The 25,640-nt window shown below is 43.9% G+C and overlaps 1 protein-coding gene across 3 annotated transcripts in view; it reads right to left on the bottom strand.

The window, feature by feature from the left end:
• Nucleotides 1-25,640, bottom strand: part of PEAK1 (pseudopodium enriched atypical kinase 1) — a 208,403-nt gene that overhangs the window by 64,454 nt on the left and 118,309 nt on the right. The window lies entirely within an intron of this gene.

The raw sequence follows: 25,640 nt of genomic DNA, 5'->3' as shown, positions 1-25,640 counted from the left end.
GTCTGGCCCTGCGGCTGGGCTCTGTGTGCGGGTGTCTGGCTCTATGACTGGGCTCTGGAGGGGGTAGAGCTGTCTGGGCTGGGGTGTGCCTCATGCAGCCCCTTTCAGTATCCCTGAAATACACTCTCTCAGTACACACTACCCCCTTCCAACTCCCCACCTCCATGTCCTCTATGTGGAAACCTCTATGGTAACCCTTGGGGGATAGGTCAAAAACCTGAGAATCAAGCAGAAGATTGGCAGGACAGAGCTTTTCCCCAAGATTGCCTAGCTAGCACTTGTGACACACGCAGATTGAGGTGCCCAACCAAAACATAACAGAGAAACTAGAATTGTGTTGTCATATGGGTTTCTTTATCTTTCTACTTTTGGGGCAATCTTTTTTGTTGTCTGTATTGTTAAAGACATATTTGCTGATAGGTATTTTGAAATAAATAACCAAAATAATTAAAAGTGATGTGATTAGATGGCATTATTTTCACAAATAAAAGATGCAAAATTTTGCAGCATTTAAAAATATTGTGCATTGTCGGTTTCATTTTTTGGCACAGATTTCCCCCACGAGTAAACTCTAAATAACACAATAGCCAAGTAGTTTCTATCTGACAACTAAAAGCAGTTTGACTTCCACACAACCAAATATTTGAAATGTAAACCAAATTAGATATAGATTGTGCACTACCAAATTTATAGCCATGAAAAACACATAATGGACTGTGAAATCTGCCCTTCCTCCCGGATTCAGATCTTTTGTTTGCTTTTACCCAATACTATACAGATTTTACAGACAAGACCAGTGATGGTCAAATTGGGAGTCCTGATCCAAAAAGGAGTTGCAGGAGAGTGGGGGTCATGGTACTTCTCCCCATACTTCTGCACTGCTTTTAGAGCTGATGGCAAGAGGGTGGTGGCTGCTGGCCAGACACCCAGCTTTGCAGGCAGTACTCTGGCAGAAACAGTGTATCAGTAAGGGGGGCACTGCCATCTGAAGGATCTTAGGAGGCAGGTAACTGACTAATTGTGTAGTCGATACAATTTGTACCAACCACATGATTAGTGGACAAAGGAAGGTGCTCTGCCCCGGCTTGCACCAGTCCAGGAACTACCCCTGGCTCTGCAGTTCAAGTGTAGTAGGAGATGGGTGCGCAGACAGCCCGGCTCCTACAACATTTAACCTGTAGAGCCGTGGTCCCCAACCCGGTGCCCGCGGGTGCCATGGCGCCCGCTGGGCTCTTTACATGCGCCCGCGGAGCATCTGGGCCAGCCCCGGGCGCATGGCCGGTCCCAGCCCCGGGTGTGCCGCACATGCCGGTGCCGACCCTGACCCACGCCCCCGGGGGCGCCGCGCGTGCCCTGGCCCCGGCCCTGGCCTTGGCCCCGCCCCTGGGGGCGATGTGCGTGCCCTGGCCCCGGCGCCGGCCCCTGCCTTGGCCCCGCCCCCGGGGGCACCACGCGTGCCCTGGCCCCGGCGCCGGCCTTGGCCCCGCAGTGCTTACGGGGGGAGCACCGGCCCCGGGCGCGTGGCTATGGGGGGGGCCCGCCCCCGGGCGCGTGGCTATGGGGGGGGCCCGCCCCCGGGCGCGTGGCTATGGGGGGGGGCCCGCCCCCGGGCGCGTGGCTATGGGGGGGGGCCCGCCCCCGGGCGCGTGGCTATGGGGGGGCTCCGCCCCCGGGCCTGCGGCTGGGGGGGCCCCGCCCCCAGGCGGGCAAGTGTCCCCGCCCCCTGGCGCCCGGCGGGCGAACGGCCACGCCCCCTGGCGCCCGACAACCTGAAAAGGTTGGGGACCACTGCTGTAGAGCTGCAGCAGGGGTAGGTCATGGACCTGGTGTAAGCCAGGACTAAGGAGTCCTGCCTTGCACTGGGTCTGGGACCACTGCGACTCTGCATTTTAAATGTAGTAAGAGCCAACTGAGGAGTCCTGGCTCATGCTGGGTTCAGGACTGCTGTGGCTCTGCATTTCAAATGTAGCAAGAGCTGCTCTGTTCTTACTCGTGCCAAGTACGGCAGCCCCTGTTTGTGGTGGCCCGTGCTGGCTGCTGACAGAGGCTGTTCTCGGGGGGAAGGAGGTGGGCAGCTCCCTGATAGAGGCAGCAGCAGGGGAGGAGTGGAGACAGAACTGCAGAGATGGCTTTTAAGCCAGCTCCCCCCAGTACCGGCTCTTGTTTCCCCCCTCCTTGCTGCCCCCTGATACAGAGGCAGCAAGGGGGGAGAGAAGTGAGTAATCGAGTACTCAACTCGACTGTCTGATAGGCTTAGCCTTATCAGGTAGTCAGGTACTTGACCACTCGCTTACACCCCTATTCCATACCATGCCATACGCAAGTAATTCTGCACTACTCCTGGTGGTGGCTCTGCCTTTAGAGTTGAGCTTTCACCCCGCTGCCACTGTTCTCTAGGTGCCCAGCTCTGAAACCAGTACCACTACCAGCATCAGTGTAGAAGTAAGGACAGCAATACTGTAATACAATATCCTTGTGACCCCCCCACCCCCTCCTTTTTGGGTCAGGACCCTTACATTACATTATAAAATTTCAGATTTAAATAGCTGAAATCATGAAAATCATTATTTTAAAAATACTATGACTCTAATATTGCCCAATGCCCTATGTATATATTCTACTTTCTGCTCATATAGGTTTCAAAGAACCAGTTTCGTGCATAGCAACTATGCCCATGTAAACCTGGCAGTAAGGTTAATGCATATAGACAAGTGACAACGATTAGGAATATAGTGTTAACCCCCCTATTAATTCAGTACTATTGACCTTCTATTCTGCCTGATAAACCGGAAGCTGAGGAAGATGGGACCTAAAACTAAAAAGAAGGGGCCAGAAAACATTCTCCAAAATACCAGACAGGATGCTGCTGATGAAAGAATATATTTAGTTTCTCAAATGCAATTAAAAGTAGGGATGTAAAATTCTGTTTAATTGGTTAAACAATGTTTATCCTGTTAACTGATTAAAGGGGGAGCGGGTGGTGGCCACTCCAGCCCAGCTGAGCTGGAGCACCACCCTCCCTCTGCTTTGGCTAGGCTAGAGCAGCTCCCATGCCACAAAGAGGGGCTGCTCAAGCTGGGCTGGAATGCCCCTGCCTGTGGTATGTCTGGGCTGGACCTGCCACTAACGCGGGCTGCTTCAGTTCCCACCAATTAATCGGAACAGATATGCCTCACACAGTTAAGGTGAGACTTATTGGTTAACCATTTGTCTGAGGTTTAAAGGTGAATGTACTATTGTTTGACTGAGAAAACTGGCCTGAATAATTTAATTTAATCCATAGTTCAAAAACCTTTCAGTAATTTTAGTCATGTTTCCATCAATGTCAAGTTATTTTTGCAGCAGATACTTTAGCCAAAGAGAAAATGGTGACTCCAAAAAGAGAGCTAGATAAAAGACACTGATCCACCATATACAAAAAAATCACACACTTCAGTTTCATGGCATTATTTTTGGTCAACCTAGAATCTAGCTTAAATGATATGAACCATAGAGCTGGAAGAGACCTCAGAAGGCCATCAAGTCCAGCCCCCTGCCCAAGACAGGACCAATCCCAATTAAATCAACTCAGCCAGGGCTTTGTCAAGCCAAGACTTAAACACCTCTAGGGATGGACACTCCACTACTTCCCTAGGGAACCCATCCCAGTACTTCACCACCCTCCTAGTGAAATAGTTTTTCCTAATATCCAACCTGGACCTCTCCCACCACAACTTGAGACCATTGCTCCTTGTTTTGCCATCCATCACTACTGTGAACAGCCTTTCTCCAGCCTGTTTCGAACCTCCCTTAAGGAAGCTGAAGGCTGCTATCAAATCCCCCCTCACTCTCCTTTTCTGCAGATTAAATAGACCCAAGTCCCTCAGCCTCTCCTTAAAGGTCATATGCTCCAGCCCCTAATCATTTTGGTCACATGCCACTGGACCCTCTCCAATGCACCCACATCCTTCCTGTAATTGGGGGCCCAGAACTGGACACAACACTCCAGATGTGGCCTCACCAGAGCCGCATAAAGAGGAATAATCACATCTCTGGATCTACTGGCAATGCTCCTCTTAATGCACCCTAATATGCCATTAGCCTTCTTGGCTACAAGGGCACACTGTTGACTCATACCTAGTTTCTCATCCACTGTAATCCCCAGGTCCTTTTCTGCAGAACTGCTACTTAGCCAGTCGGTCCCCAGTCTATACCAATGCTTGGGATTCTTCCGTCCCAAGTGTAGGATTCTACACTTGTTCTTGTTGAACCTCATCAGATTTCTTGTGGCCCAATCCTCTCATCTGTCCAGGTCACTCTGGACCCTATCCCTGCCCTCCAGCGTATCTTCCTGTCCCCCTAGCTCAGTGTCATCCGCAAACTTGCTGAGGGTGCAATCCATTCCCTCATCCAGGTCATTAATAAAGATGTTGAACAAAACCGGTCCTAGAACCTAACGGTGGGGCACTACGCTAAGAAACCGACCGCCATCCTGACATTGAGCCGTTGCTCACTACCCACTGGGCCCGACCTTCCAGCCAGCTTTCTATCCATTTTACCATCCATTTATCCAATCTACATTCCCTTAACTTGCTGGCAGGAATATTGTGGGAGACTGTATCAAAAGCCTTGCTTCATCCACTGACTTTCCCCTATCCACAGAGCCAGTTACCTCATCATAGAAGCTAATCAGATTTGCTCTTCATGAATCCATGCTGACTATTCCTGATCATCTTCCCCTCTTCCAAGTGCTTCAAAATGGATTCCTTGAGGATCCCCTCCATGATTTTTCGAGAGACTGAGGTAAGACTGACCGGCCTATAGTTCCCTGGATCGTCGTCCTTCCCTTTTTTGAAGATGGGCACTACATTTGCCTTTTTCCAGTCATCCGGGATCTCTCTCGATCTCCACGAGTTTTTAAAGATAATGGCCAAAGGCTTCTCAATGACATTTGCCAACTCCCTCAGTACCCTCAAAAGTATTAAGTCCGGACCCATGGATTTGTGTACGTTTAGCTTTTTTAAATAGCCCCTAACCTGTTCTTTCCTCACCAAAGGCTGTCCACCTTCGTCCCATATTGCATCACTTGAAGACAGAGGCAAAGAAAGCATTATGTACTTCAGCTTTCCCCATGTCATCTGTCACTAGGTTACCGCCCTCATCCAGTTGGGGCCCCACACCCTCTCTGATCACCTTCTTGCTAACATGCCTATAGCATTTTATTATCCTTCACATCCCTTGCAAGTCGCAATTCCAATTGCGCTTTTGCATTCCTGATTACTACCGTGCATTTTCGAGCTATACATTTATACCCCTTCCTGATCATCTGTCCAAGTTCCCACTTTATGTAAATGCATGATGCAAGGAAATGTTTCTTTTAAGCACTGGTTTGTTTCACCTGTACTCTTCATACCAAAATTGAAATATGAATAGAAAGATCTCTCAGCTAACAGGAAAACTATTTGAGAATGAGTTTGATCCGATACTGAAATAACTAGCCTCATGTCAAAAAGCAAATATGAACCCACTAAACTTGAGCCTTTAGAGTATGTAGAATTTGAGTTTTTCATGAATAATGTCTCGCTAATTTAAACCCATGGGGCCAGTATTTTTCATGTAAAATAAAAGAAACAAGAAGCAACACTTTCTATTTTCTGAGCTTAATATATATGCAGGCGCAGGGGCATTGGCCTGCTAAACCCAGGGTTGTGAGTTCAATCCTTGAGGAGGCCATTTAGGGATCTGGGGCAAATCTGTCAGGGATGGTACTGGGCTCTGCCATGAGGGCAGGGGACTGGAATAGACCTCTCAAGGTCCCTTCCAGCTCTAAGAGACGGTATATCCCAATATATTATTATTATAATATTTATATTTCATTTTTTATCACAGAAATAAATTCATACTATGTAAATAAACCTATCCAGTAAAAACAGTCCTTAAAATGCCAGCTACTAAATTAGGTTATCAACAGAATCGTTATGCTGGAAATCATCAAAAACACAGTTGGCTTTCATCACAGTATGGCATACAATAGAAGTTATTAATAAAATCGGACACTTGAATATGTCAGTTTTCTCAAGTAGTATATGAGAATGTGCCTACCTATTCATAGGATATATGAGAGCTGCCTAAAAAGCAACCCTGTTCAAACACCAGATGGGGCTGTAGCCTAGCATTAGAACAGTTTCATACAGCACATTCTTGGTAACAGAGAACTTGTATTTCATACATTGGCTAATGATGTTTAGAGACAAGCTTCTCCCCTTGAATCCTCTATATGATCCAACAGATATTAGTTTTGCCAGACACCAATCTATTCAAATGTTAAGCCTTTTGCTCTGGCGAATATGCCTCTTCCTTCTTCATTGAACTCTTTGAAGCTTAGCTATCCCAACATGCCACAACCTCATCATATACTCTTATTATAAAAGGTAAATTCAAGAAATGAATCGCCTGAAATATTTAAGAGAAAGAAGGGAAGTGCTGAATCTCTCATTCTGGCTATCTCCCTACATTCATATATCCAGTATGTAAAGAGAAAAAAATATGCTGTTTCGAGTCCAAACTAAATGTTTTCTAAGAGCTTTTCTCCCACTATACCAGAGATCGACACTGGAGCAATTGATCCACTGGCCATTGATTGATCATGTAAATTGGTCTCTGAGTGCTCTCCCATCAATGCCAGTACTCCATGAGGATGAGACAAGTAACAGGCATTGACGAGAGAGCAGCTCCTGTGGACCTTACTTCATGCAAGACACCACTGTAAGCACATCAACTTCAGTTATGTTATTTGTGTAGCTGAAGTCATATACATTAGATTGTCAGTGGGGGTTAGTGTAGATCTGCCAGTAATAACACGTCTGTATTCCAGAAAATCTCTGAGCAAATAATTCAAAAAAGAGTGAGTGTGTTTTTTAAGATTTATTTGGTTCTATTACTGATTTTATTTATTCCCTCTTCTCTAGAGACACTGAAACTAATCAGCTTTTTTCCTCTTCCAAATCAAAGTTGAATATTGAAAAATGAATCTGAATGTTAGATGTAAGGAATTGGAAGAAACCAAGGAGTTTCACATTTAAAAAGCACCACTCAAACTAAAATATTAAAACAATACACAATCACAGCTGTACATAAATTTACATTTGTATATCCCAAAGGCAACAGCGTAGACTCTGAACTCTCTCACTTTCTCTTACACACAGAATACATATCAGGCATACACTAGCCCAGTGGTTTTCAATCACTGACAAGCCGCTGGTGGGTGAGATGCTTTTTTTATCTAAGTGTTCAAAATCATGGAGCTTCACAGGCCATGCTGCTTCCCGCAGCCCCTCTTGGCTAAAACCGGCGAACTGTAACCAAAATGGCGAACTGGGAGCTGTGAGGCTCCATGGCTACAGACACTTAGATAAACAACGTGTTGCGGGCCTGCCTGCACCTTACCCAACTTTGAAAACCAATTGTACTGACTACATGATTAGTCAATAAGGGAAGGTGCTCTGTCCTGGCTTGCACCAGTCCAGGAGTTACCCCAGCAGCCCAGCTCCTACTATATTCAAACTGCAGAGGCACAGTGGGGGTGGCCCCTGTTCATGGCTAGCCCTGACTGCTGCGGGCAGAGGCTGCTTCATGGCAGCCTCCCCTACCCTCTGTGCCACCCCCAGCACTGATTCCTGCCCTCCCCCCCATTGCTGCCTCTGATAAAGAGGCAACAACGGGGGGAGGAGTAGTGAGTAGCCTAAGCTTATTGGGTAGTCGACTACTTGCTTACCTCACTAAAACCACTGCTAGTCATTAACATTAACTTAACAATTTAGAACATTAAAACCTAATATAAATGGTTTTCACATAGCCACGTGACATGACATGCAGTTTTCTAATATAGCCTGTGAAATGGGCAAGAGTTATTCAGTTAAAAACTCAAACTACAGATCGGTTTCCAGACAGTCACGGGATTGATTTTGGACAGTCACAGGATGTTTGATTTGATTTGGGCACCCCATGTAACATCCTCTGAAATCACCTGCAGCTGTGAGAAGGGAACTCTGCACCTCCAAACCATAGGTAATTGTGTTGTTTGAGGGCTGGAAAAATAAAGGAATTCAAACATCACCAAAGGCACTCTGCAATATTAAGAACTAAATTCATAGTGAACTTGACATTTAAAAATCAGTGTTTGAACTCTATACAGAAAAAAGTCTGTACCTTTTTCTTCACTGGCACATAACTAAAAAGTGATTTAACAAATTTTGTTGAACTTCCTTCTCCCCTTTCTATCCTTAAAAATGACAACCCTTCAACCTTAACTGTAGATTTGCTACTGTGGTGTCCCCACATTCTGAATGTTGTTCTTGTAGCTGTTACCAGCAACACCTATTATTTGACAGTGTGCAGGAGATTCTACTGAAGCTAATGGAAACATACACAAAGTACATCTTGTTCAAAAAAGAATAATTTAAAATTTCACTTGGTTGAAATAATCTAACATTCACTTTGAATAGCAGAACAAAACTGAATGTGACTATTACAAGAAAGGTGCTCATGAAGAAAACCAAATTTACAAACGTCTCTCCTGACAATCTCTTACTATTCTTCAGATATCATGTTCTCTCTCTCTCTTCATAGCCTGCATGATACCACTCAAGAAGCTACCTAGCCATTGAAGCAAGTAAGAAAAAAACCCGTGGAAATTCCTGTAAGTATTCACTATAATGAATGATAAAATTGCTTTGATATTTCCATGAAAATAATTAAAACCAGAACACACACATTCACTATAATCAGAAACTGGGCTTCCCAAATAAAAGATAATAGTTAATGCTTAAAGCTGATCTCCTATTCATCCATAGACCTCGAAGCACGAAGAAATGTGAGCAAGCATAAACATCCACATTTTATGCACTGGGAAATTAAAGCTCAAAGAAATTAAATAACTTAAAATGCACAGAGCAAGTCACTGGAAGAGGCAGGAATAGAATCCAGATCTTACCTCCTAACGTAGTGTTCCTAGCCACTTGATCAGACTTTCTTGTTCACTAGATGGATGCACCAGTTTAAAAAAAAAAAAGTTTGACAACACTGTAGACCAAATTCAATCCTCTAGAGGAGTGGTTCTCAAACTTTTTGGCCCATGGACCACTTGCCTCAATGCAAACCTTTCCATGGACTACCAGTTGCTGATGAAAACTCACAGTTAATTACATAACTACACCCAAGTCATTTTGCTAGTGCTGAAGCTAGGGAGAATGGTTCAATCTAAATTATTAAACAGATTAAGCTATTTTTTCATGGTTGTTTATCAAACAATGTTAAATAAACTAAAATATTAATTTATGTTCATCACAAAAGGTTTCAATGTTTTCTTTATCTATGGCAGGGGTGGGAACCTTTTTTTGGGTCAGGGGCCACTGATCCACAGAAAAATCAGCTGGGGACCACACTATTGAGTAGCAAATAAACTCCTCCAAACCACCCCAACCCTCACTGGTGTGGCCCCCAACTGAGACACCTCATTCCTCTGGCGCTCCAGCCCCTTGGGGCGAGGGGAAGGGACATGGAGGACTAAAGTTCAGAGTTTCCCATAGACCAGATTTACTTTTCTGGGGTTCCAGACTTAATGGATTTTTGTGGACCTCCTTTGGCTCTTGGGTGGGAACAAAAATGAGGAGTTCTGTGTGTGGGACAGGGTTGCCAGCAAGTGGGACAGGCATGCAGGATCTGGGCTGGAGATGGGGTGCAGGGTGTGAGGTCTGGGTGAGAGTTAGAGTTCAGAAACAGGCTTAGGGTGTCTGGCTAGGGAGGAGGGAGTAAGAGCAAAGGTGGGTACAGTGTGTGGCCAAGATGGAGGGTGCAAGAGCAATGGTGAACATAGGAGCAAGGTGGGAGTAAGTGTCCGGCTAGGGGGAAGGTGCAGGAGCAAGGTAGGGTTCAGGAGTGGGCTTGGGGTAGGGTGTCTTGGCAGGGGGCAGGAACAAGGGAGGGTGCAGGAGAAGGTTGGAGGAAGAATGTCTGGCCAAGAGGGAGGGTGCAGAGCAGGGACAGGCAATAATTTTTGATGGGGGCCACTCCAAGAATTTAGGAAGTGATCAAGAGCTGCACTCTTCCATTATGAATGGAGGAGGTGCGGGGGTCTGGGATGGAGGCTGGGTGCAGAAGGGAACTTGGGTAAAGGATTGGGGTGTGGAATCTGGGAGGGGGTTTGGGTGGAGGAGGGGATTGTGCCCTGGGGCAACAGAGTTTGATCAGAAGGGGGTTCAGGACTGGGAGGGGAATGTGACGTGGGGGAGGGTGCAGGGGTTTGGGTTGTTACTTGGGACAAGAGATTGGGGTGCAAAGTCTGGGAGGGGCATGGGTGCAGAAGATGATTCTGGCCTGGGGGAGGGGTGTAGAAGGAGGGAGTGCAAGGCCTGGGAGGGGATTGGGACCTGGGGCAGAAGTGGATTCAGTGATCTGGGCTGTAAACAGGAACAGTGGATTGGGGTGCAAGTCTGCAGAGGGGGGTTGACACACGAGGTGGGGCATACAGGAGATGCATTGTTTGGGAAGGTCTATGGGGGCTGAAGCAGGGGTGCAGAAGGTTTGGATTACATGAGGTAGGGGAGCAGAGGTTTGGGGGAGGGAAGGGCTTACTTTGGTTGGGAGACCTTACCTGGTTCCCAGCCAGCAGCTCAGTAGGTTCCTTAGCCAGGTTCCCTGTCTTCCAGCCCCTGTATGTGCTCAGGGGAGCTGCAGAAGCATGTTTACTGCTTTGAACTGAATGCTGTAAAGGTGGGGGTATGAGGGACACTTTCCATGTTGCCTATCCTGCAAACAAGTAGCTGCTATTGGCCAAAACCGGCCAATGGGAGCTAATGGGGATGGAGGCAACATGAGAAGCCTGTCCCCCCTCCCTCCAAGCTCTCAGTGTACAGAAACACACACAGATGGCCCTGCAGCCAGCTTTCCTGAGTGCCGAGAGAGGGCGGGGCAGGCAGGGGGACAGCTGAGGCTCTCGCGGGCTGAATTGCCTGCAGATTATCTTTTGCTCTACCTCGCTGTAGGAGCAAGCGAGGGTGTGTGTGGTCTTGGGGGGGCAAAGGGGATTGGGTTGCAGAGTCTGGGCATGGGGGGTGCTGCTTACCTGGCTCTGTGCCCTCGTGGGTCCCAATATGGTCTCCCGCTGATCCCATTGGCTGCAACTCAAGCCAATAAGAGTGGCAGGGAAAGCCCATCATTACGCTGGTGTTCCCCCCGAGATCTGGGTGGAGGGAGGTAGATGAGAAATACAGCATAGAGCCACTTGTTCTGCTCTCTCTTCACACTCCCCCCCCCCCCCCCCCCACAGGGAAAGCCCTTAATTATGCTGTGTCTGGGGTCTGAGCTTTCTTCAAATTCCCGGCTCCTGCAGGGAAAGCCATTGATTACGCTGTTGTTCCCCCAGCTGAGCTGGGCAGGAGGGAGGCAAGAAATGCAGTGTGGCTCTGCTCTCTCTCTCTTTTGAGTTGGTCTGGCGGGGTCAGGGCTTGGCAGACGCGAGGCTAGAGTGCCAGTACTATCCCTGCTGTGGGGGGATAAGAGGATTAGCTTGAGCTGCGGCCCACTTTGGAGGTGGCCAAAGACCACTAATGATCCATGGACTGCACTTTGAGAACCACTCCTCTAGAGCACAGTGCTCTACTGATTTCAACAGATACATGACTGTTTACCTGCAGAATGAATTTGGCCTACTATGCTGATATCAAGCTCATGAAAATGTAACAAACTATGACACTTTTCAGTACACTGCGGTACAAGATGACAGGTTCAAGGCCACTACATAAGGATGAAGAGATGTTCTTGTGAGACATCTTGATGTCAGGTAATGAACTTTGCACAGAAATGCAGAAGTATTTTTATGGCTCTTATTTATTGCATCTAAATTTTGTGCCTAAAGTAATACATGCATTTCATGCATTTTCCTTCTCTTTCCACAATGCATTTCATGCATTTTCCCTTTGTTCTAAATATCTTCCGGTTGGCAGTTCTCCTTTAGCTGAATCACAATGATGACCTCCACTAAAACTTTATACCAACATAATTCAGTTAAAAAAACCTAATTGGTGTGCTGCATTCCCTACAATTTCAACATTTTACAAATGAATAGTCTTAGTAAGTACCAGATGGTGACACGCACTAATTAATCAGGCCTGCTCAATGAATATGTTAAAATGAATGCACCTATTAGACATGTGTTTTCAATGCTTTATACTGCAAAAACCTCCTCTTAAATGAATGCCTATTACATGTGCTGACAATATGGACAAGTATGTATTTCAATCATCGGCTATTGCAGTACTATAACTTTTGATTGCTAGGAACTCCGTATCAAAGCACAGTGTTGTTTTTCCTCTTTTAGGGAAAGGGTGTTATCTTCAGCATGGCCATTTGTGGGAGAATTTTACCATTCTTAGTTTCCAGAGAGAGTTGCATCCACCAAGATTCAATCCTAACAGCTATTTAAACTAGTAATCAACACATGCTTCTCTTACCACCCTCCAACCGTTAAAGAACCCTACCTTTGCAGCACTTGCAGCCCACAGAAACGTGCAATAAGAATCCAACCTAGGTTTCCTGGATGGGAGTTCATAACATTACCACAAAACCACTAGGCCTTGCCCATGCAGTTCTCTTTGAGAGTCACAAATTACAGTACCAATTAAGAAAAGAGAGAAAATTCACACACTCTATTTCAATATCTTACCTTCTCCATCCCTTTAATTTTTAATTATGATTAAGAACGTTGGAAATTCTCAAACTATACCTACCTTTCTATTACTTAGGAGCACCCTCTAAAATTGTTCCATCCCCCCACTCAGAGGCATAACACACTGACTCATTTAGGCAGCTGTAATCTAAGCACATCTAGCACTACTAACTGTGAATCCAAACAGAGATGGCATGTGGGGAGAGAAATACCAGTTTAGAGCCTCCCTCACCAATAAACTGCCAAGTTTAGCTCCGTTGTATGGTTTAGGTCCAAATGGAAGAGACTCAGAAGTGAAGCTAATTGTAACATCTATTGCATACAGAGACTACAGCAGAGGCAGTATAATGTTATGGCCAGGAAACCTAAGAGAAAATATGGTTCCAAGTTAAGGCATGCAGACACACACGCACTTTATTTAAATATAACACCCAGTGTACTGAGTAATTGTGCAGGTTTTATTAATGAGGTGTGAAACATGTACACCATAAAATCGCGAGGATAATGCGCACTCTTTTTCCGGATTTTTTAGTGACAGTCAGAGTGCGCATTATCTTTTTGAGGTTTTTTTTTTAAGTTTTCATTTGGCAGTTCTGCGTCAATTAATTGCTGGACACTGGAGGTTAAGTTGAATTTTATTAGCAGAGACAAGCAATTATATACACTTTCAAAAAAGTAAGTAAAAGTAAGGACATCAACACCGCAGCTCAAACACGCAAATATGTTAATTGATCTTCTACTCATCTTCGAAGCCCTCGAATTCACTGTTGTTAGAATCATCCTTGAACAGATGAGCAATATCTTCCGGGGTATAGCCCGTGACATCTTCATCCAGGTAATACAAGTCATTGTAACCTTCACATAATTCTCCCTTGGCCAATTCATCGTCACTCGGATCTGGTCACAGGGCATCATCCTCGCTGCAATCCAAAGCATTAGAGATGCTGCATTTCAGAAATCCTTTCCTTATGATGGCGGGATCAAGTTGAAGCCAGACATCCGCTATCCACTGGGTCACGTCTTACAGCGTCGGACTTCGCATACGTCCACCTGCAGTAAATGTATGTTCACATTCCAAAAAGCAGGTGTTCCATTTTCTGCGTAGTGCATCTTTCATTGGCTTGTTAACTGTCACGTCAAACGGCTGCAACATTTTGGTCATTCTACCAGTAATAATTGCCAAGTCTGTTTTGTGCTTCTGAATCCTTTTCTTGATGGATGGCATACGATGACAACGAAATGCATCCAAAACTGTTACAGACCACTTTCTGATAAGTCCACCTGGCAACTTCGCCCAAACCGTCTATAGCCATTCAAGCATTAAAGCTTCATCAATCCAGCCTTTAGGGTGAACGTGCACGTGAACAGTGTTCGGGAATATAACATTCTTTGGCATTGTCTTGCGCTTGAAGACAATATAAGGAGGCAGCTTCATTCCGCCAGCCATGCAAGCAAGCATTATGGTGAATCTCAACTTTTCATGCCCTGTGGTAGCAATTGAGATGGTCTTGACACCTTTCACTTGAAGCGGTCTATCGTAAGGATTATTTAAATTTAAAGGTGTCTGATCTGCGTTACTGATTAATGAAAGGTCGTACCTGTGCTCCTTGCGTAGTTTTATGATAAACTTTTGGAACTGTAATAACTTGGTGTCGGAGTCCACAGGTAGCTTCTGCGCAATTGTCATTCGGCGTCAGACCGATAGGCCATGCTGATGCATGAACCGATCATCCCAGCCATGAGAAGCTTTAAACTTGGCTGTGTTAGCGCAAGTGTTCGTAAAAGTCAAAGCCTTCATTCGAACCTCTGCAATGCTAACACCACTGCCTTGCTGTCGACATTCAGCAGTCCACTCAAGCAGCTTGGCCTCCAGCTCAGGATATGCAGAGCTTTTACCTTGCTCAGCCATCTTTGTCCGAGGTAAAGCTTGCAGGCGCTCTTTCTGCCGTCTCCAAAGCTGAATGTTAGACTCTGCAATGTCATCAAATTCATTTATTTGCCATGAGCCTCAGCATACCTAAGTACCTTAAGTTTTTCAGCTGTAGTGTAAGATCGCCTACAACTCACGGTGTCACAAAGAGAGCATCGAAATGCTGTGCATTATATACTCGTGTGCTCACATGTAATCGACCGGCAATACAAAAGGCCAGGAAATACAGCAAATTCAGGGTGCGCATTATAGATAGATGTTCAGTTTTTTCCATGATTTTCACAGAAAAGTTAGGGTGTGCATTATAGATAGGTGTGCATTATACTTGTGATTTTACGGTAAATATATACAATATTAGTAGTGTTACAGCAGAAGTTTGGAGATAATCAGGGCTCGACGATTGCAGTGAAAACCACTTGCCAGTCCCGCACCATGCATGCGCAAAACCCGCACTGTGCATGCATGGACCGCCGGTGAACAGGGCAACTGGCTGAAATCTACTCGCCATGGACGAGTAGATAAATGTATTTGTCAAGCCCTGGAGATAATAAAGGCAATGCTTAACATTTATATAGTGTATCCAGACAACTCACATCACTTCACAAAAATGGGTAAGAATTATTATACATATTTTACAGAAGGGGGAATGAACACCAAAGTTAAATGAGTGTAACCTTGAGAAATATCAAGTCACAAAGCAGAGTCAGAAATAGAATCCAAGTTTTCTGACTCTTAATCTGATATTATATACAATAGATTAACAGTTAAAATTGTGATAGTATGCCTGAAATTAATGAGAAATTGAATAGTAATGGATTCATGTATCAGCAACCACAGTTTTGCTCAAAGTTGTACCCTCTAACAGATATTGATCTGCACTTACTATACACATGCTCATTTTTTAAACTATGTAATCAGGGGGTTAATGTTTTGGGTACTTTCAGAGAAGGTTGATGGGACGGGGGCGGGGGGAGCTCAGGGAGGCATCTTTTGAGATTGAGCATTTTATAAATACCTATATCATCATTTTATACAGGCTGATACTTGCTATAAAGTATGATACTTGGCTACTTTGAAAACTACACATTTCATAAAACCAAGTAGGTTAGCAAACCTTTTAAATGTATTTTTGCCATTCTATATTGCATAAGAAAATGTGCCATAAGAATGATCATGCCACTGGTTCATCTAACTCAAATACCTTGCCCTTGGGTAGACAATATGCAGTACTTCAGAGGAAAAAGGAGACAATTTCCCCACAATTCATTTAAGCCAAATTGACAAATTTGCCTATAGGAAGAAGAAAGAAATGTCTTCAATGCTTGCACAAGTAATTACATTAAACCTTGACTAATAAAATTTGCGACAAAACACGCGTTAATGCTAACATTTTAGTTACTGGTTTTGAAGCACAATACAACGGGTAGCTGATTTATCTGAAAAATTAATTAATTATACTGTGTTCCAGTACAATAAAAAAAACTAATTGGGGAACGTCCAAAATGAAATATACCATTAAGTGGCCTGATAACTGTATAGTTGTCAGTATACCCAAAACACAGAAAAATCAGGAATTACTCAAACAGCGCTGAAGAGTAAATCCTTTTAGCATAGCATTTCTTTTTATTCCTGCAAAAATTTGTCATTATTTATTAAAAAAGAAAAAATCTTCTCTGCATGGTCTTTAGTATTTTGTGACAGCGAGATAAACAGATAGGGTGTGTCTAGATTACAGGTTTTTTTCCAAAAAAAGTAGCCTTTTTTTGAAAAAACTTCCCCTGCGTCTAGCCTGCAGCCACATTCTTTCAAAAGTAAATCAAAAGAATGCGGCAGCTTTTTCGACCGCAGAAAACTTTGTTTTACAAGGAACAACACCTTTTTTCGAAAGTGCTCTTTCTAAAAAATGCGCTATGTAATGCAAACTGTGCTTTTTCGAAAGAGAGCATCCAGACCGCCTGGGTGCATTGTTTCGAAAAAGCGGCTTGCTTTTTTGAAAGTACTGGTTGTAGTCTAGACGTTCTTTTTCTAAACAGGCTTTTTCAAAAGTATCTGTTGAAAAAGCCTCTTTTGAAAGAGGCTTGTAGCCTAGACGTAGCCAATGATAGAAAGTCAGACAGACATAGTTGCTCTTGCTTCCTAAAATGGGGTATGTACAATGTGTCCTGCTGCAGAAGTGAGTTCAGAGTAACTGCATCACTCATATTCAATGGATTTGAGTTTAGTCATAACTCAATTTAGAATCAATTGGAGTTGTCTGACTCAAGCTCCTCACACTGAACTAAGAATACATCAGTAAGACTCTCTTTGACCAACTCAATTATCTTTGATTTACATCTACTGGGGACACAACAGTACATTTAGGATTCAGTTTACAGGACCCTATACTCAAATCTTTTTAACCAGCTGTTAAAGTACATTGAAAATGACTAGAGAGAATCAACTTTACAACAGTGCATATGGTGGGTACACATAATAAACTATAATGCAAGACCTGAGAAACACTGACACTACTTCTGCTGTGATAAAAGCTGGCAAGGTGTTTGTGGTTACACCTCTGTTGATCACACAGTTTGAAAACGAAAACAGTGAATTTTATTACTATCCTAATGAATCGATTTTTTTTTCAACTCAATTTATTTCAAGTAATTGTCATTCTCTTATCTAAATTACTACATCCTCTGGCTTTTTCAATTTTCACATGACATCCATTGCTCTGTTCAATGTAGTGCCACCAAAAATAATTTCTCTCACCTTCTGCTTACATCAAATAATCAAAATGGAATGGCACACAAAATGGAAATGAGGAAAGTGACAAAGGAATGTGAAGAACAATTTATCCAAGGATATAAAAACAAACAAAAAATTCAGTGCATCAGAAGAAAGCTTGTAAGAAAACAGATCTGTTCGACTTCTAGAAAGTAAAAATATAGGATACTGTAGACATGTCAAACAATTTCTTGCATCAGCATGACTATACAAATGATACAAAACTATTGTGGCTAGTTAAGACTTGAGAAAACTGAATAAACTTCAAAGGAACCTACCAAAGCTAGGTGAATAATAGAATACTAGAACTGGAAGGGACCTTGAGAGGTCACCAAGTCCAGTCCCCGGCCCTGATGGCAGGAACAAGCACCATCTAGATCATATATGACAAAATATATGATGACCACAAGACACAATAGAAGGAATAATTTGAAATATTCATACATACTGCTGGATTCTAAATTAAGTGTAACCACTTAGGCCACATCTCCACTTGCCATGTTGGAGATTGATTGGGTCTGGTAAGGATGATGAGGTGCCCCCAGTCATCTCCAGTAGTCCTTGATTCATGACGAATAAGGGAAGCTGATGGGAGCATTTGCTCCTATCCACTTTCTGCTGTGAAGATGGTGTCAAGCTCGCCTTTACGTATTTTGATTCCAGCTATGTTATTTATGTAGCTAGAATTGCATACCTTATGCCAATCTTCCAGGTCTAGTATAAACCTGGTCTTAGGAAACAGGCTGAGGTGTCACTGCAGACAGCTCAATGAAAATATTTGCACAATGAAAAGCACACAAAAGTTAAGATTCACAATGAATGAGATAACAAATTACACTGAAGATAACATTATATAAGTCAATGGCATGTTCTCTTCTTTAATATTGTGTTCACTTCTTATCACAAGAAAAAAAATAAAAGGGCTCAAGTAAAAGCATTGAATATTTGGAGGCAAGAAAAGTCTTTTATATTAAGTGAAATTGACAAGATTAGGATTGTTAGTGTAGAAATGAGACCAGGCATTCCTGTTTACCTTCTTATAAATCAGGAACAAGGGGAAATCTGATGAATTTGAAAGGTTCACAGTTAAAACAGTTACAAGGAAATTATGTATTGTGTATAAAATTATTAATAGGTATAAGACAGCACTGGGTCCAAGAGCTTAGTGAGATTCAGAAAAGGACTGGACCTTTATATAAAGAATGAGAACATCTACAGTAGGCGTGGCCAACCCATGGCTCGCGAGCTGCATGTGGCCCTTCACCCCTGAAAGTGCAGCTAGCGAAGCCACCCCATGCGCCCCTACAAACGGCCCCGGGTACAGGTGAGCCATCCGGCACGGCAAAATGGCGGTGCTGATGGGAGCCTGATGTGGCCAAAAAGTGTCCCTTTTTTTTTTTTTGCTCAACAACTCTGGCTGATGGGGAGCTTTTTTTTTTTCTTCCCCCTCAACAATTCTGGTGAGGCTCTTTGCATTTTTTCCGCCGCTGTTTAAGCTCTCTTCATTTAATGGGTTGGCCACCCCGATCTACAGTTACATTAGCTAAGATAAAAACATGTAAGGGATATAAAGCCATTCAGCATCAGTGCATAAGCCAATCTGTGTGGGTTAGGAAGAAATCCATCTTGGGGATAGGGTAATTCCCTAATTGCCCACGTCAGGGATTCCAGTAGCATTATTTACTAGAATCCTAGAACTGGAAGGGGCCTTGAGAGGCCATCCAGTCCCGTACCATATACTCATAGAAGGACTAAGTATTATCAAAACCAGTGCCCTGTGCACTGAACGCTGCCCATCAGGATAATCTGATTATGGGCCATGAGACATTTGCTGATGTTGACTGTCTGCAGAGACTGGCCCCATAGCTCCTATTGGCCAGAAACAGAGAACTGCCATCTTGGGGAGCTGCAGAAGGCAGTGTCTATGGACGATCAATGTAGGCAAAATGCCTCACTGCCTGTAATCCTCCTACATCACCATCTCAGCACCACGTGCCACACTCACTGGCAGACTCTGCAGGTGGGTGACAAACTGGAAGGGCTTTGGTTGCTGAACTAACTATCCTACTACATCAGCACTGAAGTATCCGCGTATGGCAGCGTTTAGTGGAAGCCTGCCCTGCTGTGGTCCTGTAAATAAATAATATACCAGAGTTCTCAGGCTCTTATTGACACTAAAAATCACACAATTTTAAGCAAGCTTTATAGTTTTATGCAAATTAGCTAATTAAATAATTTATATAAAAAACATACAAAGCATCATTAGGTTGACAGCTATTAATATAATAAAAAGTCTGCTGAAATGCTATATGGTCTAATGCTGGGTTGGAGAACCTTTTTTCTATCATAGGCCACTGACCCATAGAAAAAAATCAATTATAGGCCACACAAGTAGAAAGCAACTTAACTTAGTTTCTTTTGCCATAGGTACTCAACCCCCTGTCTAATGGAATAAGTATGGGTCTGAATCTAAGAGATCCTAATTTTAATGCTGACTGCCATTGATTTATAGTGTAGGCTTGAGCCAGTTCTTCGTGAGGATAAATTGATGCTTGCACAGCACTTAGATGATGTACATCAAAGAGTATGTGGCATTAGGATTAAGAAACATTGGTTATTCTGGGGAATTTTTCAGTAGCTCTGAGATGCCTTTCTGCTGTTTTAAGGAAGTAACAGGAATATAAACCTTTCCCCTTGAGGTACTATGGGACTTCCTCTATGGTTCCTCTGTGAAGAGCAGCTCCTGCTGAAGGGCAATTCTGAAAGAGTGGTCCCTAAAGAGGTACAGGAAAGGGAGGCAGAAATGAACTGTCGGGCATATCCCCATCCCACTGTGCTTATGACCTACAGTTCTGATATGTATCAGAGGGGTAGCCATGTTAGTCTGAATCTGCAAAAGCGACGAGGAGTCCTGTGGCACCTTATAGACTAATTGAAGTATAGGAGCATAAGCTTTTGTGGGCAAAGACCCACTTCGTCAGATGCATGTAGTGGAAATTTCCAGAGGCAGGAATAAATATGCAGGCCTGGTCATCTCCAGCCTGATCCTGGCCTGCATATTTATTCCTGCCTCTGGAAATTTCCACTACATGCATCTGACGAAGTGGGTCTTTGCCCACGAAAGCTTATGCTCCTACACTTCAGCTAGTCTATAAGGTGCCACAGAACTCCTCGTCGCTTTTGCAGTTCTGATATGTTGCCTTTAGAAAGTGGGATTGGTAAACAAAAGGTGGAGAACCAACAGAACTATGATAACTGGTACACTGTCCTCAGCCAATCCATCAACAATAGTGTGTGGGCACGGCAGCTGGATGGCACAAGCCTGCTGAGGCTGAAGGAGTGCTTTGGAGGCTGCCTAATACAACACCTACCCTTTCTCAATGATGGATTGTGGACTTGGGGAGCAAAAACTTGATGATTCTATGGCTGTTGCAGACAAAACTAAAATTTTCATTGCTGGGTTATAGATTCCAAGAAATTTTAATATTGCCCTGGAATATTTTAGGTTATTGAACTTATTGCTTCCTCTCCCCTCCCCCCACCTCCGAAAACAACAAGCAACCTTTGAAAGGGAGGTCCTGGATGGGCAACCCAGATGACTGCAATCAAACACCTTCTCAAAGTAATAGCTGATGCCACCGTTCAAACAGATGAGTCGGCACTAACTAAAGCAGTGTTTCTTAAACTTTTTAAGACAGAAACACCAAACAAATTTTTTTTTAAAATGAGGAACACCAAGGATTTTTTGCTCTAAAAAAAAAAAAAAGTCGGGAGGAAAAAGGGTCGGGGGGGGGGGGGGGAGTTATTGAGGGGAAAAAAAGGGTTGGGAGAAGTTATTGAGAAAAAAAAAGTCTCTTGCCCCTTTGAGGGTGGTCATTTTGAATTCTCTTGTTCTCCGCGTCACACCGGTGTGCCATGGAACACAGTTTAAGAAACACTGAATTAAAGTGTTGTGGAAAGCAGTTCTGGCAACCAGATTACCCTGTTCCACTACTACTACAAACTCCTGCCTTCAGTCCTCTGGTAACTTCTCTTCTTGTTTGTTGGAAACTGTCACCAAGAGAACCTGGAAAAAGATGAGAAGAAATGGTCATCTCCCCTAGAAGGGATGGAGTACCTTGTTTTGCTGTGATAGGCAAGGAGCAACTTGTCTGCCAAAATGTCTTAACTAGCTCCAGAATGGCTTTGTTAACTGATCAATCCACTCTGGCAGGAGCCAGTATATGATAATGCTTTACAACTTGTGAGGGCTTTCAAACACCTCATCTGCCTGAATGTCGAGCAAAGTACCTGTCACTCTCAAAAGATTTTGATGAGCTCTGTGGTCTTCTGGCAGTAGCAAAACATTTGCGGTCTCAATAGCCACATCTGGTGATGAGGAAGAGAACACAACCAGCTTTTGAAGTGGTGGCAGATCTATCTTTTGTGGTAGTGAGGCTACCCAAGTGACTTCTGTGTTACCAGAGAATGATGCCCATGGCTCTGATGACCCCAGAGTACTTTTGAGGATACTGAACGAGATAGCTAAGGGGTATGTTCCTGGAACCCATCCTTGCCCAAACCTTTGTCCCTTAGAGACAATGCTGAGGTTGCTGCACTGCCCACTGTCCCCAAGACTCTGATGGGGCTATAAAATTACCTCGCATCTGAGTCTGAAAAAGTGTCCAATTTTTCTGACAATGGAAAGACACAACATTTGGGATGGGAAAGTGGTAGTCTGAGTCTGGGGATGTCGATATCAGAGATATCATTGAATGTTTGCCTCTTCATTGCACCAGCTTTCACAGAAGCTTGGGAGATAGCAATACTGCAGGCTCTTAACACAGTGAGGAAGTAGATGCAGGCATCAGTACTCTTCATAAACCTTGTACTGCTGGTGATACTGGTACTAAGAGGCTAAGCAGGTCCCTTGCGGCAGTGTATGAGTCCAGAGTGGTTTGGAACAACACTGCCTAAAGGCCCTACAAAGAACTTTCAGGGTATAGCCTCAATGGACCTGGTAGATTCTGGACATGACAATCCTCTTCTATGTTCCTCTTCTGTATCTTGATCCACCATTGGGGAGGGAGAAGTATGAGGGTGATAGGGGGTATTGACGGTGCCACAGAACAGTGCTGTGGGCATGCCCAGCGATGATATAGAGACCAGTGAGTTGGATAATGCGGGTGATAGGACCAGTCAGGATAACTCTGATGATGGTGAGAGTAGTGTGGTCAATGTCTATCATAAGATGAATGAGCTCTGGTTGGAAAGGAGAGTTGAAATGAAAACACATTCCGACAATCCCCATCATAGTCGCTGTATTGTGACAGTACTGGTGACTGTGGTGGCTGAGGAGAGCCACAAACTGAGAAGGGGGATTGAGATTGGTGCCTCAAGGAGGAAGTGAATGGAGATCTAGGTCTTGGTTCCGTATGTGGCACCAGTGCATTGTATTCTTGTGAGCAAGCAGAAGAACGATGACGGCTCAACACAGCTTCTTGTGGTGCTGAGGAATGTGGTGCTGATGGTGGTGGCACAGACTCTGGACTCAGCATGTGAGGCACGGGTTTAATGGATTTAGATCTAGCTTTTACCAGCATTGAAGTCTTGGTTGGCGCCGGTGATGCCAGCAGTGCTGAAGCCTTGTTGTGCTGCCTGGCACCAGATCTCTTCGGTGCCAGAGTAGTTGGTCTGTTCAGACCTTGATTTTGGGTCTGTCACCAACGTGGTACAAAGGCATGTGGTGCCCGAGATGTTTGGCTTGTCTCCAGTACTAACCCATGATGGTAGAGAGCGGGCTGGAGAGACCCTTCTGTTAGTCTAAGGTTTAAGTGAGGGAGAGTTCGAGGTTTTCTTATGTTCGGTGGCAGTCTGTCATGCGGTTCAATTTATTTTATATCCAAGGGAAACCAGGACACTCGAGGGCTACTTAACCACTTTCTTATTTATTGTAAGCTTTAAGCAGTTAATACAGTTGTTTAAAGTTTTACAAGCCTTAAGACCAATTACTAACAATTTAAATCTTAAATACTATAGATTCTAAAGCAATTAATATAGCGCACTGCAAAAGCAATTACTAAAAGATCTACTATATACAATAATAAAGCCTAATTCACTTACACTTCACCCGTATACAGTGCCAGGCAGTATATCCTCATTTAAAAAAAAGTCCATACAATTTTTAAAAGAGGTGCTCTTCTGTATTTATCAGATCTTTTGAGTGAGCTCAAGAATTACCCTAAATATATTTGGGCCCAATGGTTCCACTACCCACTATTTGTGTCTCTGCAGATATCAGTCTGCTGCCTCAAGTTTCATTTTTGTTGCTGATACACTTTTGGTAAACACTTTCTTGAAGAGCCCAGGGAAGTGCACATACAGTTCGCACAGTGAAGAGCTCAATGATCGACAAAACAGTGACATACCTGTATTGCTAATCCCAAGTGATGTTATTTCTTAGGCCCCATAAAAATAATAAGATTGGCTTAAAAACATGAAATTGTGAAGAAATAATAAACTTGGAGAGTTTATTTGCCTTCTGATATTTGAATCTCTACGACACACTTGAGTCACATTTTCAATCTTTTTTCCAGAACCATGAGAACTAGAAACTTACTTTATTTTAAAAGAAAGCTGAGATTCTCATCTAATCAAATGCCCCCAGGATGAGGGACTAACCATTTTATTGTGAGTCTTGCAATATTTTTAGAGTTGGTCACACTGATAAAGTGCTGTCACAAGCACAAACAAACCCTTCTTCTTCTTTAATCTTTTTATTCTAGTTCTAGAGGTTATTTCATAGTATGTATGAAAGTTTCAGGTAGAAATGTAATTTTCAATTTGTAGTGCATCCCTTTTAGGTTGGTAGTTTTTTATTATTATGCTCTAAAGTAGAAGACCCCATGCTTGGTCATCTTTCTCTCCCCCTTACCCATCAGAAGAGAGGGTAAGGGGGCCAAGGCCTTACCCCTAGGTTTGGAATTGGGCCACAGCTTGTGGCCAGGTGCAGATGCACCTCTGCCTTTCCCCCAGCCTCAGCCCAGGGCCAGGAATGGAGCCTTTCAAACATAGGGACAGGGATGAGCACAGAGCTAGGAGCCCAGGAGGTAGCTGAGGGTGGGGAAGGGCTGAGTGATGCTCCTTCCCTACCTTTGTGGGGACTGACCAAGGCTCTGCTGCACCTCTCTCAGGTGTTTCTCCAGGCCCCCTAAGGGGGCACAGCTCACACTCTGGGGATCTTTGCTCTAAAGGAAATTCCCAAAAGCCACATTATTCAAACTACTGGGTGGGGAATAAATGCAATTTGCAAATTCAGAAAAGGGGGAAAATGTATTTTAGGAAAAATATCATTTTAACTAGCGTATGCTTTTAAAAGTTCCCTCCACAGTGCTATCAAAGTATTTAATGTTAATATGGACTAAATGGCAGCCTCTGGGGCCCTTATCAATGACACATCATTCATTCCAAAAACAATGGAAAAGAGGGTCTATACACTCAGATAAACTATAGCAATCAGAGAATTATATGTGGACATTGGTGCAGATGTGTTTCATGCAAGGGACAGGCCTTCAGGAATTATTTGGAGATGTCAAAGGACAATACTTATCTGACTGAACTAAGAACAGAGTTGTAACATCAACCCTAGCACTATCTGTGGCCTTCAGCTAATTGTAACCTCTGTCACAGTGACCTCACTTGTAACATGGAAATAACAACTTATCCTCCCCCCCCCCCCCCCGTGGTCTTACTAGAAAGTCATTTTTTTTTACAATATTTTACCTCTTTAGAGTGCTATACAAAGTGTTAAATATTATCACAATGCTCAGTGTGCAGTACATTAGAGGAAGACAAAAGCATTTTCTGAATTGGCAATAGGATTCTCCAATGGGTTTGCTGAGCGCTCTCTGGAGCCACCACAGTGCTTTGTAGAGTACCACTGCTTAAACAGGAGCCATTATTTGGTTTCTTACAATAAGAACATAAGAACGGCCGTACTGGGTCAGACTGAAGGTCCATCTAGCCCAGTATCCTGTCTGCTGACAGTGGCCAATATCAGATGCCCCAGAGAAAGGGATCACAACAGGTAATCCTCACGTGATCCCTCCCCAGTCACCCATCTCCAGAGAAAAAGAGGCTAGGGATACTATTCCTACCTATCCTGCCTAATAGCCATTGATGGACCTAACCTCCATGAATCTATCTAGCTCTTTTTTGAACCCAGTTAAAGTTCTATTCTTCACCGCAAGCTCTGGCAAGGAG

This window comes from Pelodiscus sinensis, chromosome 14 (genome assembly GCF_052426305.1).
Source record: "Pelodiscus sinensis isolate ZL-2025 chromosome 14, ASM5242630v1, whole genome shotgun sequence".
Taxonomy (NCBI): Eukaryota; Metazoa; Chordata; order Testudines; family Trionychidae; genus Pelodiscus; species Pelodiscus sinensis.
This window is presented reverse-complemented; position numbering and strand designations above follow the sequence as displayed.